This window comes from Manis javanica, chromosome 1, assembly GCF_040802235.1.
Source record: "Manis javanica isolate MJ-LG chromosome 1, MJ_LKY, whole genome shotgun sequence".
Taxonomy (NCBI): domain Eukaryota; kingdom Metazoa; phylum Chordata; class Mammalia; order Pholidota; family Manidae; genus Manis; species Manis javanica.
In genome coordinates, this window is record NC_133156.1 from 183,865,184 (window position 1) to 183,881,010 (window position 15,827).

Here is a 15,827-nt window from a genome sequence, read left to right on the forward strand (position 1 = left end):
GCCTTCTCACCTATTGGGTAGCTGGGTGGCTGGGGAGGACCATTCATGCTGTTACCTAAACTGCCCCCACTGCCACCTGGAGTGCCATTCCAGGCCACATGGAGCATTATCCATGTGGCAGGCAGCCCAGCTGTGGTTCCTGCAGGGCAGTGTCTTTTGATTGGGATTCATATTAGACACCCCATTTGTTTTCTCCAGTGAAGGCATCTGCATATAGGACATCTGTTGTCCCGTTTGACAGGCAGGTCTCCCTTGGTCCCAGTCTCCACAGATCTCGTCTAGGATGACTGCTTCCTTCTCTGAGGTGTCCCCCAGACTCCCCATATTTGATTTAGTGCATGACACATAGTCTGTATTTTAAGTCTGGACATCCCACATTTTCTCTCCAAGTCTCATGAAAATTCCATCCACCATTGTTGTATGATACTGAGGCAAATGAGCAGAAGCAAATGTGCTTAGAGATCCGTAGTCCTTCATAAATTCTGGCATTAATGTTACTGTCAGAGCCATGCCCAGGCCTGGGTTTTCTTGCCACCCAGCTTTCCTGCATCTCCCCTATCATAGCCTTGTGACAAAGGTCTAATTACTTAATTGTCTTCTCCTTCACTAGGCTCTTAGCTCTCTCTCAGAGGGCAGCAACTGTTAAACTCATATTTCTATCCTTTGATCTGGCACACAAAGTCCATATATTCCATATGTATTTGTTGAGATGATGGATATATGAATTCTAGACTTCCTGAGGATGGAGACTGAGTCAAAGTTGAGCCCATAGTAAGGCAGATAGGTTGGCCAATTGATGGGAATGCTGGAGAGTGACCTGGAAAAGTTTCCCAGGTCAAACTGGATTTTTATCTTAAAGGAAACAAAGAAACCCAAAGGCTAGACTCTCCCAAATATCTGGAACATGGGTCAGTGAGAGACCAGACCCTGTCACATGTGAACCATGATTCTGGACAGTGGGTAGGTGGGTGGTGAAGTGAGGGGAACTTGGGTAATAAGAGAGGGGCTTTGCATGAACCAGTGGTGACCAAGTGCCCAGAGCTGAGGAACTGGTTAACTCAGTTGTCTACCCACAAGGTCCAAATCTAACAGAAAGAGAGAAAGGGAAGGAATGAGAGGGAGACACAGACCTCAAGTTTGGAAGCTAGATCAAACCAAACCTGAATCCCCATTCCATCTCCTTCAATTATGGAGCTCTAGACATGGTATTAATCCTTCTGAGTCCTAGTTTGTGCATCTGAGGAGTGAGAATTAGATTAATATATGTGATAGGCCCCACACCATTCTTAGCTCATGGTAGATACTCAGTAAATGATGGCATCATATTTTGCATGCTGTATCAACATGTGTCCAGCTAATGTAAGTCAAGAAAAGGTTACTTACTAGAAGAATCCTAGCTCACAGCCTTGAAGAATTGGTTGACTCTGAAGCCTCAGAAAGGCCAGGAGAGTTGAGCCTGGGATTTCAGGAACATGAGGACTGCTCTTGGTCAGGGGTAGTGCCAGCCCCCTTATGTAATCTCCAGACAGAATCTCATTGACCAATTGGGATCCTGACAGTCCCACTAGGAATTGAGATGAGGTTCTCCTCCAGAAAAGTGAGGTGCTGTATCCAGAAGAAGAGGGGGTGGCAGAATTGTGGATCATTACATGTGAGGATCTCCTCCACCCCCACCCTGGTGCTCATTTAGGCCTTTCACGGAGCCCTCATGTACAAAACTACATCAAGACTGCTCCCCCCGCCCTCCCCATTCTTTAAATTCCTTCACCAATTTTTAATTTCAACACAGTCTGCTCAGTCTAGCTTAGCCCAGCCCTGAGCAGGAGGGTGGCATCTTTACTCAAGACTGCGCTCCTCCAAGGCCTGCTGCCTCCTCCCTGTCTCTTCCCAAGAGTGCCAGGCCCAAATACCTACCAGCTCTGTACAAGGTTCTATCCATAGACCCTACAGAAAAGGACCTCACTCCAGCTTTTAAATGTTCATTCACTTGTTCCTACTTTCACTTTTTCAAAGTGATTCTTCTTTTTACTTTACTCTTGGTGAAGTCCAGCAGGAGACATGTTCTTAGGAAGCTACTAGGAGACGGGGGGTTTCCAGTAGAACAAGAGGCTCGACTGAGACAAATTGAAAATACGAGTACCAAGGATTGCAAAGTATCCTTATGGACTGAGCCCTTCACAGGGCCCCAACTGCCAGCTTTGGAAGCCTTTTCTGCTCCCAGTATTCTCCCACAGCAGTATCAGCCACTCAGGATGTCTGGAAGGCCTCTAGGCCTAAGACTTCATAGTGACTAGCCTCAGGCCCAGCAAAGGTGAGAAGCATGCTTACCTTCTCAAGACTGGTAAGTCAGCATATATGCCTTTATGACCTTGTCCTCCCCTCTCTTTTGGAAGATTCCTAGTGCCAGGGCCCTCATGCCCACCAAGACCAGTCCATTCCAGGTGGTATGTATCGCTTGCTGCGAACCTGCCCCTTCCCTTTCCCCTTATTAAAGCTCATCTCCCCTGTGTCTCCTTCCCTTTCAGCCATCTGTGTGTTAGAATGCTCTGATTGGTTACTCCCCATACAGCTGGTAAATTTAAAGTCCTAGAAAACTTGTATTTTATAGGGGAGTTTAAAGGGACAGAGTGTCCACTTCAAAGGGTTAGCTAAGGATTAGCTTCTAGTTGTGGGGCTCCTGGGCAGTGTAGCTCTAGTGCCTGAGGGAGGGAAGGAAAGGGGAAAAGAAGGCAGGAAGGAACTAAAGAACTAACTGTTGGGGAAGGAAGCAACTGATGGGGAGAGATTCCAGTCACAATCAATCACCTTCTCTGGATTCCATCTACCACAGTAAACAGATGGCTGCCTGCTCTGCCTAGTCATGTCTGGCTTGGGGGCAGCTGAATTCTCCCAGCCTGAGCATCATTAAAAAGTAGAGAAAACAATTTTTTTTTTTTTACAGAAAATTGTGAGAAGCAGTGAAATGTGGCATTTGGGTATGGGAATTTTTACTCTCTCTTTATTTGAGATATAGTAGCCTGCAAACCATAAAATTCACTCTTTGAAGTTTACAATCGAGTGTTTTTTTAGTATATTCACAGGGCTGTGCAGCTATCCTCACTATCTTAATTCCAGAACATTTTCATTACCCCAAAAAGAGACCCCAGACCCATTAGCGGTCACTCCCTACCTTCCAGCCCCTGGCAATAACTAATCTATTTTCTGTCTCCGTGAATTTGCTTATTTTGGATATTTCATATGAATAGAATTAAACAATAAGTGGCCTTTTGTGTCTGGTGTCTTTCACTTAACATGTTTTCAAGATTCATCCATGTTGTAGCATATATAGTACTTCATTCCTGTTTCTTGCTGAACAATATTCCATTGTCTGGATTCCTACATTTTGTTTATCCTGATGGACATTGGATTGTTTCCACTTTTTGGCTATTACAAATAATATTGCTATGAACATTCATGCACAAGTTTTTTTGTGGACATGTTTTCAGTTCTCTTGTCTATACACCTAAGAGTGGAATTGCTGGTCATGTGATAATTCTGTGGGTACATTTCTGAGGAACTGCCACAGGTTGGGGATTTTTGATACCTTTTTTCCCCTAATTATAAACATATGTTTATTGTAGAAAACTCATAATATATGCAAATATATTCAGAAGAAAATAAGATTCACTCTAATTATATGACCCATTAATAACTTATTCTTACTATATTGGTATATTTCCTTCTTGTCTTGCTTATGTACATCATTTAAAAAACTGCTCTGAACTTAGAAAGATATATATATGTAGTTTTGTGTTCTAATCCTTTCACTTTTTACCTTCTGTTGTAGGCATTTTCCATCTCAGTCAATATTATGATGTGATTCTTTCTGACCACATTCTTTCAGCATTGGATTCATCATAGTTCATTTAATCAAGCTAATCAAGCTGTTCTTGGACATGGAGATAATTTCCACATTTTTATCACTGTCACAAGTGATGCAATATCCTTGTAACGTAAATGTCCATTTACATCTCTGATAAGTTTTGAGATAAAATCTTAGAAGTGAAATTCTGGCTAAAAGAATGTGAAGCTCTAAAAAATAAACCTTTTGTTTTGAAATACTTTTAAATTTACAGAAAGGTTGTAACAATAGTACAGAGTCCCCATATACTCTTTACTCAGCTTCCTCTAATGTTAATATCTTTTTTAATTAATTCATTTTTTAATTAAGGTATTATTGATATACACTCTTATGAAGGTTTCACATGAAAAAACACTGTGGTTACTACGTTCACCCATATTATTGTGTCCCCCCAATACCCCATTGCAGTCACTGCCCATCAGTATAGTAAGATGCCACAGAGTCACTATTTGCCTTCTCTGTGCTACACTGTCATCCTCCTGATCCCCCCCAAACCATGTGTGCCAATCATAATACCCTTCAATCCCCTTCTCCTTCCCTCCCCCTCCACCCTCCCCTACCCCTCCCGTTTGGTAACCGCTAGTCCCTTCTTGGAGTCTGTGAGTCTGTTGCTGTTTTGATCCTTCAGTTTTGCTTCGTTATTATACTCCACACATGAGGGAAGTCATTTGATACTTGTCTTTCTCTGCCTGGCTTATTTCACTGAGCTTGATATCCTCCAGCTCCATGCATGTTGTTGCAAATGGTAGTATTTGTTTCTTTCTTATGGCTGAATAGTATTCCATTGTGTATATGTACCACATCTTCTTTATCCATTCATCTACTGATGGACACTTAGGTTGCTTCCATATCTTGGCTATTGTAAATAGTGCTGCAATAAACATAAGGGTGTAACTTTAATATCTTAACTAACAAGAGTATATTAATCAAAACTAATAAATTACCACTGGTACACTACTACTAACTAAACCCCAGACTTCATTTGGCCATCACCGGTACTTTCTTACTAATGCCTTTCTCAATTCCAGGAACCAGTCCGAGATACCATGTTGTATTGAGGGTGTGCATACTCTTAAGGCTTTCAATATATGTGTGTGTGTGTATGTTTGTGTGTGTAAAAGTTGTATCATTTTATGGTCCCACCAAAAGTATAGGGGAAAAAAGACTTTGCCAATCAAAAAGGCATAATAACAACAACAATGATATAAATTTAGTGGGCATTTTTAAATTGTTGGTAGGTTTACAGACTTTTTCGTCTGCTTGGTGGCCAATTGTACTTGCCTTTGATTTCCCAATCTACAGGGGTTTTTGTCACTGTCTAGGCCTTGAAGTTCCATTCAATCTGACTTACAACCAGTGTCAGGTGAGTGTCTTGGAAGCCATCACTGCATCTTGTGAAGTCACCAAAGCAGGCGTCACCTGGGAAGGGCAGGCCTGCCCGCTTATCCCTGCAGGCCTTGTTTCCATAAAGAGAATTCCCCGTGCTGCGGACCCTGGGTGGCAGCGGGGTGTGCTCTGCTAGGGAGCTGTGTACAAAGAGAAGTACAGGGTGGGCAGTGACGTATTGGAGAGAGCCCTGTCTAGGAGTTGGGAGAATTGGGGTTTGGTCCTACTTTTCTTAATACCTATGTGAACTTGATAAACTCTGGCCCATTTGCTGAGCTCTAATTTTTTCATCGGGTTAACTGGCTGAATCTCGGGGACTGAATGGGCAATTGTGAAGGCACTTTGTAAAGCACTGTACAAATGGATGACATGGTTCTAGGGAATGAGGTCAGGAAGGGGACTGAGCGTTGCCTTATGTGGACAGTATGAACCTTAATCTACCATCCCTGGAGGGCAGGAAATGCTCCTGAGATCAACTCAGTTCCAGCCCTGAGCTCTGGTCTTGCCTGACAGAGAGGAAATCCCACTGTGGGCACTCCAGGCCCCCCCAACAAGGGTCCCTCTGGAATCCAGGAGGCGCATGGTACTGCGCAGCAAGGGGCGCTTCTGGGGGCTGTCCACTCTCATGGGCCCACGTGCCCTGTGAGGCTTGACCTCTGCCCCTAGACCGCGCTTGAGGCTTTTATGCCCAGGACCCTGCCTCCCTGCCTCTCAGACCTGCCCCTCTCTGTCTCCATCCTCTCCCTGCTCCTGAGTTTCCCCGGCTTCCCTCTCCTTTTCTCCCTTCAGGGTAGCCCTTAAGACACCCCCCTCAGAGCAGTAGGAGCGCAGGATCAGAAAAACAGACACAAGGGAGAGAAGGGCCTAGGGGTGGAATTTGTCTGATCCTGAGACTCATAGAGGACAAATCCAAGACCTTCTTGGAATGGAAAGGGAAAAGGGAAAACACAAATTAATATCTGAGAAACAACATGGCCACATGGAGAAGAAATTGGAAGATACGTCCTCTTGTCCAGGTACGGTCACAGACCTGTGGTATGGCCTCAGACGCGGCCCCCGTTGGCTCTGAGCCTGTTTCCTCAGCTGTGTAATGAGGGAGTGGGCTCCACAACCTCTAAGCAGCCGTGGGCACTCACTGTCCTGGAGAAAGCCACTGCCTGGAGGGGGGAAGGTTGTCTTTTATTTGACGTTCCTGGTCTTTCCCAGTCACTGATTGGGTCTCCTTTAGCAGCATTGCTGACAGATTGTTATTCAGGCCTGTTGTTCCTGTGAAGGTTTTCTGTGGCTCTGTATAGTCATCACAGTAAACATGAGCTAGCTCTGGGCTTGACCTAAGTGCCCTCTGTGCATTATCTCATTGCATCTGCATGACTGCTTTTTGGGTTGGTCCTATTATTTTCATGTGATGAAAGAGGAAACAAAGGCTAGGTAGGTTTCCCACGGCCACACGGTGGGTGAGAGGCAGAGTGGGCCTCTGAAGCTGAGCTTTCTAGCTCACTGGGTTGTGTCCCCCCAGGGGGACAGAGGAAATCGGAATGCAAGTGTCTGGGGCAAGTGAGTGACCATCGTCTGAACCAGTCTGGGAAAACTGTCCCCGAAGAGACTCCCGGCTTCTCATATTCCCCTGAGTCCTGAAAAGCTGGAGAGAGAGCGCTGGGTGGAGCATAAGGACCCCCTGGGAACGAGGGTTCTCTGGGGATGAGAGCAAGCGTTTCTCAGAGTTCTGGGGTTGCTGCCTGGCGGTAAGGCCCAGGACCCTGCCTGCATACCCTCTCTGCACAGAGCTTCCTCCTTTCTCCAGGGCCGGGGATTTGCTGTATTTATGCAAAGGTGGTCCAAGAGCACCACAGCCTGCTTCCTCGGGCTGGGGTAGGGATGATGACTTGGTTTGCATCTGGTCTCTGGGTAGACACATACCACTGTCATCATGCACCACCCAAAGTCAGGGGCCCACCATCTGGGCTCGCTGCCTAGAGAGGGCCCAGGACAGCCTGGAAGGGTGCAGTGGAGTGATACCAACAAGCCTCCCTCCCAGTGACTCTGTGACATTGGTCCCTCTGCTGTCCCCACAAAGTTACTTACACTTCTAATTGCTACCTCTCTCTCCTTCACCCATGCATGGACTTAAAATTCACTGTGGAAAAAGAAAATTCCAAGACCTTGTGACCCTCCAAAGATGCATTCTACCCAATGTTTTGATGAACTGGTTGGGAAATGATACCTTAGTTATCCAGGTCTTAAGCTAGGTTTGCACTTATATTGACTTAAAAGTCATGTTGGGCCAATTCTTTGCATTTGTTCTTATTAAGCCTTCCTAGGCAGTACTGGCTCAGGCATTGTGAGTACAAAAGAAATACAAGACAGACGGTCTAAAGGCCGTCCTTCATTTCACAGATGCAAACAGGACAGTCCAGAGATGCTAAGCAGCTTGTCGAAGGTCACACAGCCACTGTGGCAGTTCTGGGTTTGGAACTTGAGGTTCCTGCCTTGCAGCCCTGCTATTTCAACAGCATCTTATGTAACTTGCAGTATGGTTGGAGGAACAGGAATGACACCCCTTAAGCAATTACCTAGCCCTCTGAGGGGAGCAGAGGTCCCCTTGCTGGTGATTTCCAACCCACAGTGGGCTGCTGACAGTGTCTTTATGTTGTGTATTTATGTATGCATGTCTGGCAGTTGTAATTTTCTGTTAAGACTGGGAAATCCCATAATTTAAAACAATGATTGGATAAAATTGAATTCCTATACTTTTGCCTAGTTTGTGCTTCTTTAGTATATGTGTGTGTGTTGTGTTTTATGGTAGTTTTTCTAGCACTTTATCCTCAGACAATTTCACACAGGTTGATCTGGGTTAGGGCTCCCGGTGTGTGCTTTCAACAGGGCATGATGATGGAGACAGAGGAGAGCGGGAATGGAGTGTGGGGAAGGGGTAACCCGTGCGTGTGTGGAAAGGAGATACTGTGCCATCTTATTGGCTGGGAAACTCAGAACCTCAGGGAGAGGGGATCTGCCATGGTTGTCCGCTAGTGGAGTGAGGTGGGATCTCTGGGTGAAAGGAAAGAGGCTGTAAAGGGCATCTTTTAACCCAGAATGTACAGTTTTTGAAGGTTCCTGACTCAGTGTCAATATTATCCTTTCATTTGCTCAAATAATTCTGGAGAACACCGAACAAATAATGATCTAAAATCACCTCTGGGCAAGGGCCCTGTGTCAGGTTCCAGGAGGGATGAATCTTACATTCAGGGACATATCCTGGTTATGTTCTCTCCTGTATAGGAGGGTGTCAGTCTCCTCTGGGTCCCATGGCTGCCTGAGGGCTCCCAGTCCACCTCAAGGGCTCCAGGATCGACTCCTGCCTAGCGCCAGGCCTCTTGGGGTTGGCATGGGGTAAGGGCTGCACATCCACTTTGCTGCCTTACCAAGATCAGATAGGAGGGAGCGAGGCTCTGTGGGGCTGGGCCTGGCTTCCAAGGAAGCCAACCACGCAGCTCCTCTGAGAAGCCAGTGGACTGAGAGCAGTTGTTAGAGATCATGCGTCTCCATTCCTCCCTTGCGCTCAACTTTTTGTCAGAGAAAATGAAAACTACCAGGCTCACTATCCAGGAAAGAAACCAAATTTGGATCTCACAAGAGATCAGAACAGATTCTCAAAATGGAAGACTGGGGACTTCAGCACAGGCAGGCGTGCAGGCCTCAGAGGTGGCCCATCCTGGATCAGGGCCTCCCTGGGCCAAACAGCGGAGAGGGGCAGGGCTAGGTGAGGCAAAGCTGAGGTTGGGTCACGCTTCTAACTCCTGTTTCTTTGGAGCTATGAGTTAGACAGATTTTATCTTGCCTGTTTTGACCCTCCATGAGGCAACAGTTGTGGGTCTGTCCATGAGGCAACATGTGGAGAACAGAGAGCAGCTAGCACTCTGGTTCTTCTTTTGGTCCATTTAGCAACTTCTTGGAACTTTGAGCAAGAACAGGTATAACCCCTTGTGCCCTGAGGTGTGCAGTCTCTGATACACGCCTGTGGTCCAAAGGCCATTGAAAAACTGACCCTGGCTCAGCCCAGTCAAACATATGGGGGAAGGTATGGGGGGACATTAAATATGCAGCCTCAGCTGGGCCCTTCCATGCATCTGACTGGTCACTCAGCAGATAATTGTGGGCATCTACTTTGTCCTGTGCACCATGAGGGGTGTTCTGGTTCCTTCATGCCTCACTCCTTCCCCTTTATCGCAGCGAGGCCCACCCCTTACCGATAAAGACCCAGGACCACAGGGAGGAAACCGTGGGCTTGGCCTCTGTCACTGAGTGAGGGAAGCTGGTAGCAGTCTCTTGGCAAATTCAGATGAATCTGTTACAAACAGAGTTTTCCTCAAGTAATTATGGGTGCTTTCCAAACTTACCAATTCCCTAAATAATGGGGTAGGAGGAAGGGAAGCTTTCCAGGGAGAGAAACAGAATGGGCAAAGGCCCTGTGGTGAAAGGGAGCAGGGCTCCTTCAAAAACCCCAGGAAAGATAGTATGACAGGGAAAGATAGGTGAGTTTGCAGGTTGGGCTCCTGCTGGGCAAGTGGGGCCTCTCTGTGAGCCCCTCTCATGATCCCTGTGCTTTGCCCAGGACACCCCTTTCCTTCCTCAGCTCTGGGTCTAGCAATACGTTTTCTGGAAAGCCTTCTTGAGCACCTGGATACAGTTGGAACCTCTTCCACCTCTCCTCCAGACCTCGTCTCGCCTTAGAGGGAGCTCTCCTTTCCAGGGCTGGGGCTTTTCAGCCTTCCATGGCATCGGGCTGAGGCTGACCCCTCCTTCCTCCCACCTGAGGATCAAGCCTTACTCTGGAACTGTCCCAGTGGGGTATTTGCTGGAGCTGCCAGGCATGTGCCTAGGGCCTACTCTGTGCCCAAGAACCAACCCTGTCCCCAGGCACTCAGGGGCTGTTAGTCCCAGGGTATGAGGGCGGTTAGCTGACAGGGAATGTGACAGGAATATAAAATGCCATCAGCCCAGGACCCCATATCCTGGGAGCAGCCTGGCTTTGTTGTGTGCCCTCCCCAGCCACCCAACATTGTCCTATTCTACCGCTGCTCTGAAACAATTTCAGAATCCCTACTCTTTGATCCTAGCCTTCTCCCAGAGTTTTCATCCACAATTCCCACCACCCCTGTCCTCAGCCTCATGGAGTCCCCCGGCACCCATCCTGCTTCCAGCCCACCCCCATTGCCCTCTTCTGAAGGTCCAGACCCTTTCTATGCTATCAGACACCCTCTTCCCCAAGCCTGCCAGCCCCTCACCCCTCTGTCCTTCCACTGCCCATGACCAGGTTAGAACACCCTAATGCTGGATCAGATCAACCTCCTGCTGCCCACATCTTCCCCGTGGTGCTGGACCTACTACAAACTCCAGACCTCCAATTGCAACCAAACCTCAAGCAGCCAGCCTTTCCCTCGCCTCTTGCCCTAGATGTGTTCCAAGCTTTCCCTGCTGCCCTCGACCCCGTAACTCCTCCATCACGCTTCTGGTAAGCAACTCCAAATCCCACCTCTCCGAGGGCTCAGAGGTCACCAGATGCGGTCCCCTGCTGGGGCTGTTATGGAGGGGTGCTGCTCAGTCCTGGCTGGCAAGGAACATGAGCAGTTGCGGGGAGCGTGGTCATCTGACAGGCTCCAGCTGCAGCCAGTGGGAGTGTGGCAGGGGTGATAATGCACATTAAACCTAAACGTATGTGTGCCTGCAGCCATTACACTGTGAATGGTGCAGAAAATTGAGCAAATGTGTTTCCAGTATTCAAAAACAGATTATCTAATTTAGTAAACAAGTTGACAAATTGACAAATAAGTCAAGTTCCAGTATTATCTTCTTCGTTTTACTTTTATCTTGCTAGTTGGCACAAACAAAAACATCAACCGGCATTCATGTCAGAACTACACTCATTTGTCAGCTATAGTTGTAGGTTAGTTATGGATTCATCAGATTGGTAAAAATGAGTGGAAACATTTGATAAGACTCAATTTGCTATATACAATTCACAATAAAGAGTATTATATATTTTATTATTTATAAACTGCTAAACATCCTTTATGTCAATAACATTTATAATAAGGGCCAATTGTTAAGCATTTTCCAGCATACCACAGGGCAGATTCCTTAGGCTGAGGAGTGACCAGAGATTTGACTCTTTGGAAGGATTCCCAGAGGAGGAAGGGAATCATGAGGGAAAGAAGCTCCCGTCATGGAGAGAGGAGGGGCAGGTAGGTGAGGCTCAGGTGGAGGGATTAGGATGGGTGGGCAGGGGCCCAAGAAAGGATGTTGGGGTGAAGAGAACCTGGGGTGGGTGGGGAGGAAGCTGGGGCTGTTTTCTCTGCCATGTGGGATGCAAGCTGTCTCCTGAGGTGAGAGCCAGGGAAGTGAGGAGCTGACCTGGGGGAAAGGTCTGGCCTAAGTGGCCAGTGAGAGGAAGGAGAGGACGTGCCAGGATGAGGCTGGCCCAGAAAGACAGGAAGTGACACACCAGAACAGACAATAACTGACAGCTGGATGGTGGGGCACAAACCAGGTGCAGCCCTGGGCCAAGCCCCTTGGTACAGACTGCTGTATTCATCTCCCAGGACAATCCTAGGAAGGAACGGGGGCTCTGAGAGGTCACGTCCTTCATCCAGGTGGTTGAGTGGCTGAGTCATAATGTGAACTTGGGCAGCAGGCTCTGTTGACAAGGCAGGAGTCTGAACAGAGGCAGAGGCACTGTCTCTCTGCTTAGCAAAGCCACCGAGCCTCTGCAAATTGGGATTGCGCCAGGACTGGCAGGGCAGGTGTGGCCACTTGTCAAGGGCCTGAGGGCATCACGAGGACTGGCAGAGCTGCCTCACGCCTCTGGTCCCTCCAGGGTCCACCTCCCGGGATGTTCCCACCACCACTCCGCAGTGTCTGCTAAAGCTAATAACAACAAATCAGGGCTTGCCTTTTTTTTTATACCTTTGTTATTTTTCTAATAATTTATTCTTACTGTATTTTTAAAAAGTAAAGTACATGATAAATTGGAAATTTACAAAACTGGGCCTCTTCCATAGAACGTTTGAGAAGCACTGTCCTAACCCACCCTTCTAATCACGCCCTCCCCTTCTGGAAAGCCTTAGTGACCGCCACTGGCAGAGGTTTCACATGGTGGGTGGAGACCAATTTGTGGGTTGGAGCTTAATTCAGTGTGTCATTACCAGCTCAAAAGAACAAGTAGAGCGAAACAGAAAGTATCAGAGTATATTGCATGTAGTAAATACATTTTGTTTCGGCCATATATATTTACTTATAGGTATACATATATTTCATATATTATAATGTGTATGTGTACTGGAGTGTGATGAATGTTGTCTTTCTTACTATTGTCACGGTAAAAAAAAGTTTGAATGCCACTGGTCTGCAGGTAAAGAGGGCACTGCCAGGTCTGACTTTCTGAGCCATAGAGGAGAGAGATGACTGAGGCAGGGCATGTAGTGCTTTCTGGGAAATTTGTGAAGGAGAGCTGGGTTTGGGGGAAGGCCGGGTTATGGATGAGGAGAGGGGATGACAGGAGCAAAGGCCCAGAGAGACCACACCTTTCGCATCTAGATCGTGCAGGTGCTCCAGCTCAGAGGGCCTGGGTCATGCCTCTGGGAGTTTGCAGGTGGCATGAGAATTGCAGTCCCTGTGACAGGAGCCCAGAGGAGGGAGCCCCTCAGTCTGCCAGGAAATCAAGGGAGACTTTCTGGAGGTGGCAACACTGTAGCTGACTTCTAAGGAAGAGTTGGGGTTTGCCAGAAGAACGAGTTTGAGGAAGGCTTGCCTGGCCAAGTGAGTGGTTTGTGAAAAGGCACAAACAAGTTCATCATGTCTGGGGACCCTGAGCCATTTAGTGTGGGTGCAGCATGAATTAGGGAGGGGACCCTCATGTGTTGTGCTACCAATTGAGATTTTATTTTGGGATGAGGAGCCATGGAGGCATTTTGAACAGAACGACATGAGTAGACTTACATGTCAGGACTCTGGGTACCCTGAGGAGAGGAGAGTAGCAGGGAGCAGACAGGGTGGGAGACCTCCAGGACACTATTGCAACAGTTGGGCCTGAAGTAGGGCAGTGGGGTGCAGGGGGATGGGAGAGAGAGGGGCTCAGAAGGAGGAGCCAGCAGAATGTGGCCCCCATCAGGGACTGGTTGGGGAAGCGAGGGGTGGGAGGCCAGGGTGACCCCGGTGTTGCCCCAGGGTGGTACCTTCTGCCCAGATAAAGAGCACCGGCAGCGGAGCAGGTCTGGGGGGAAGGCAATACGTTCAGTGTTGAAAGTGACACTTGGAGGTGGACTTCGCAGCAGGCAGCTGGAACACAGGAGAGGTTAGGGCAGGGATGCAGACAGGGCAGAGGGCAGAGTGAGCGGGAGAGAGCTGTTGGGCGGCCTCGGGAGGAGGAGCCCATGAAAGACCAAGGGAGGAGTCTTTGAGGCACCTGGGTCCCAGGAGCCAAAGGGGCAGAAAAGGCCTGGGAGGAAAAGCAGCAGGGCAGATGCTTCGGAGAGTCAAAAATGTCCCATGGGGAGACATCTGGGGAGCCTGGCAAGAATGCAGCAGAGGGCAGTGGGGCTGGAGCCGGGGCCTCGGGCTGTGAGTGGGGTGACATAGTGAGGCCAGCGGAAGGGGGCTGCACCTAGACCGTGTGGCACCTTTGTGTGGACTAGAAAGGGCAGCCGCCTCCTTCAGGCAGATCAGTCCCTCCCTGCTTGCTGGCCTTCAGCTCCATGTGCCCCACAGAGGGGCGTCCACATACCATTGCCTTGCGAGCGCATGGACCAGCCCTTCTAGAAACTGACTGGGAAGGAAAGGGAGAAGGAGTCATTGACCAAAGGGGATTCAGGGGAGGGCTTTTTTTTTTAAGATGTGAGAGATTGGTGCATGCTGACTCACGTGAGAGAGGGACCCAGTGAGGGAGAGGAGCGCAGGCCCGGGACAGCTGTGCCAAGGAGCCGGTGGACACCTGGGCAGGAGGTGGCATGCCCCTGGGGCCCCGGCAGCAGGGCCAAGGCTGGTGCCCTTGCCATGGGCTGCTGGTGGGGGTGGGGGGAGCAGAGTATATGCTCAGCTTGCGGCCTGGGCCATGGTGTGCAGCCACCCTGCAGGCAGGAGTTAGCTGTGAATCTCTGCGGTGGGGCAGGGAGACGACCCAACTGGGGACACTGAGACACAGCTGAGCCTGGGGCCCAAGACTGGTGGCATGCAGATTGCCCGGGCAGCAGGCTTGGAACTGGGCAGGTCAGACTGGGGAAGATCTTGGCACAGAGCTTTTGTTTACTTATATTTTGCTTTTTACTATAGGAAAACGTTCAAACACAGCCAAGTGTTATGGCAAACTCAAATGAACCCTCTTATACCTATCATTTAGCTTCAGTGATTATTCCTATTGTTAACGCTATTTTATGAACATTCCCTCCCCTCACTTTAAATGCTTTTTAAAAAACTTAAAAACATTTTAAAAATAGATTTTATTTGTTCAGAGAAGTTTTAGATTAACAGCAAAACTGAGCAGAAAGTACAGAGATTTCCCACATACCCCTCGTTGAAAACTTTTCCATTTGGAAATAATTTTAAGCTCACAAAAACTGCAAGAACAAGTTTATTTTTAAGTAATGTTTTTCTTACTAGAGAATATATTCTCAGAATTTATATAAAGGAAAACTGAAATCATGTATGATGCCACCACCCAAAAATAACTAATGGCATTGTTTTGGTGTGTTTCCTTCCAGTCTTCTTTTTATACTTATATACATACTTTTAATTCGATCATTTCATCCAGAGACTCTCCCCATCCCCCAAAGCCTTCCTGTCTGGTTCATCTGCATGAGCAGGCTCAGTCCCAGGGCCCTTGCCCCCAATCCCTCCACAGGGAGTCTGCTGAGAGCAACAACAGTTGATCCAAGGTTGTTGCGTGTGATGCCGTCATTCCTTGGATTCAGTGCTAATGCAAGTTTCCCTTTAACCTTCCTCTCATTTTTGTTTCCTTGGGTAATGCTGGTTGATTTCTGGTGGGATGAGTTGCCCCATTCTTCCAGGGCCACCATTTTGCCCACTTCCACACTCATCTCTCCAGATTCGGGGCATTTGTGTCTGGGTCTCTTCTTTACTGGCCTGAGAACTCTGTGGGGGTAGAGCTCAGGTCTGATTCATCTCTCAACATGAGGCAGAATTGGCCTCAGGAAATATGTATGGAATTGAGTCAACGCATTTCCTTGGCATTAATCCATCCCCATCTGTGCTGTAGACTCTTGGAGTATCTTACACTAATTTATAGCCACGAGTAGGGTGTCTTGTCATACAGTAGGTGCTCAATAAATGTTTTTTACTGCAGTTACCAATAACCTGGAAGTTTCCATATGTTAGGGCTCTGCTGTTTTTCCATTTTGCCCTTTCCTACCTTCCCCTACTTCTCCTAGATGGTAAAGAAGAGCTACCACATCCACATGCTGGTGAGAATGTGTCCCCGCTTTGTCCCTCCATCTTCTATAAGTTAGGACTAAAGTTAAGTTGGCAATGAATT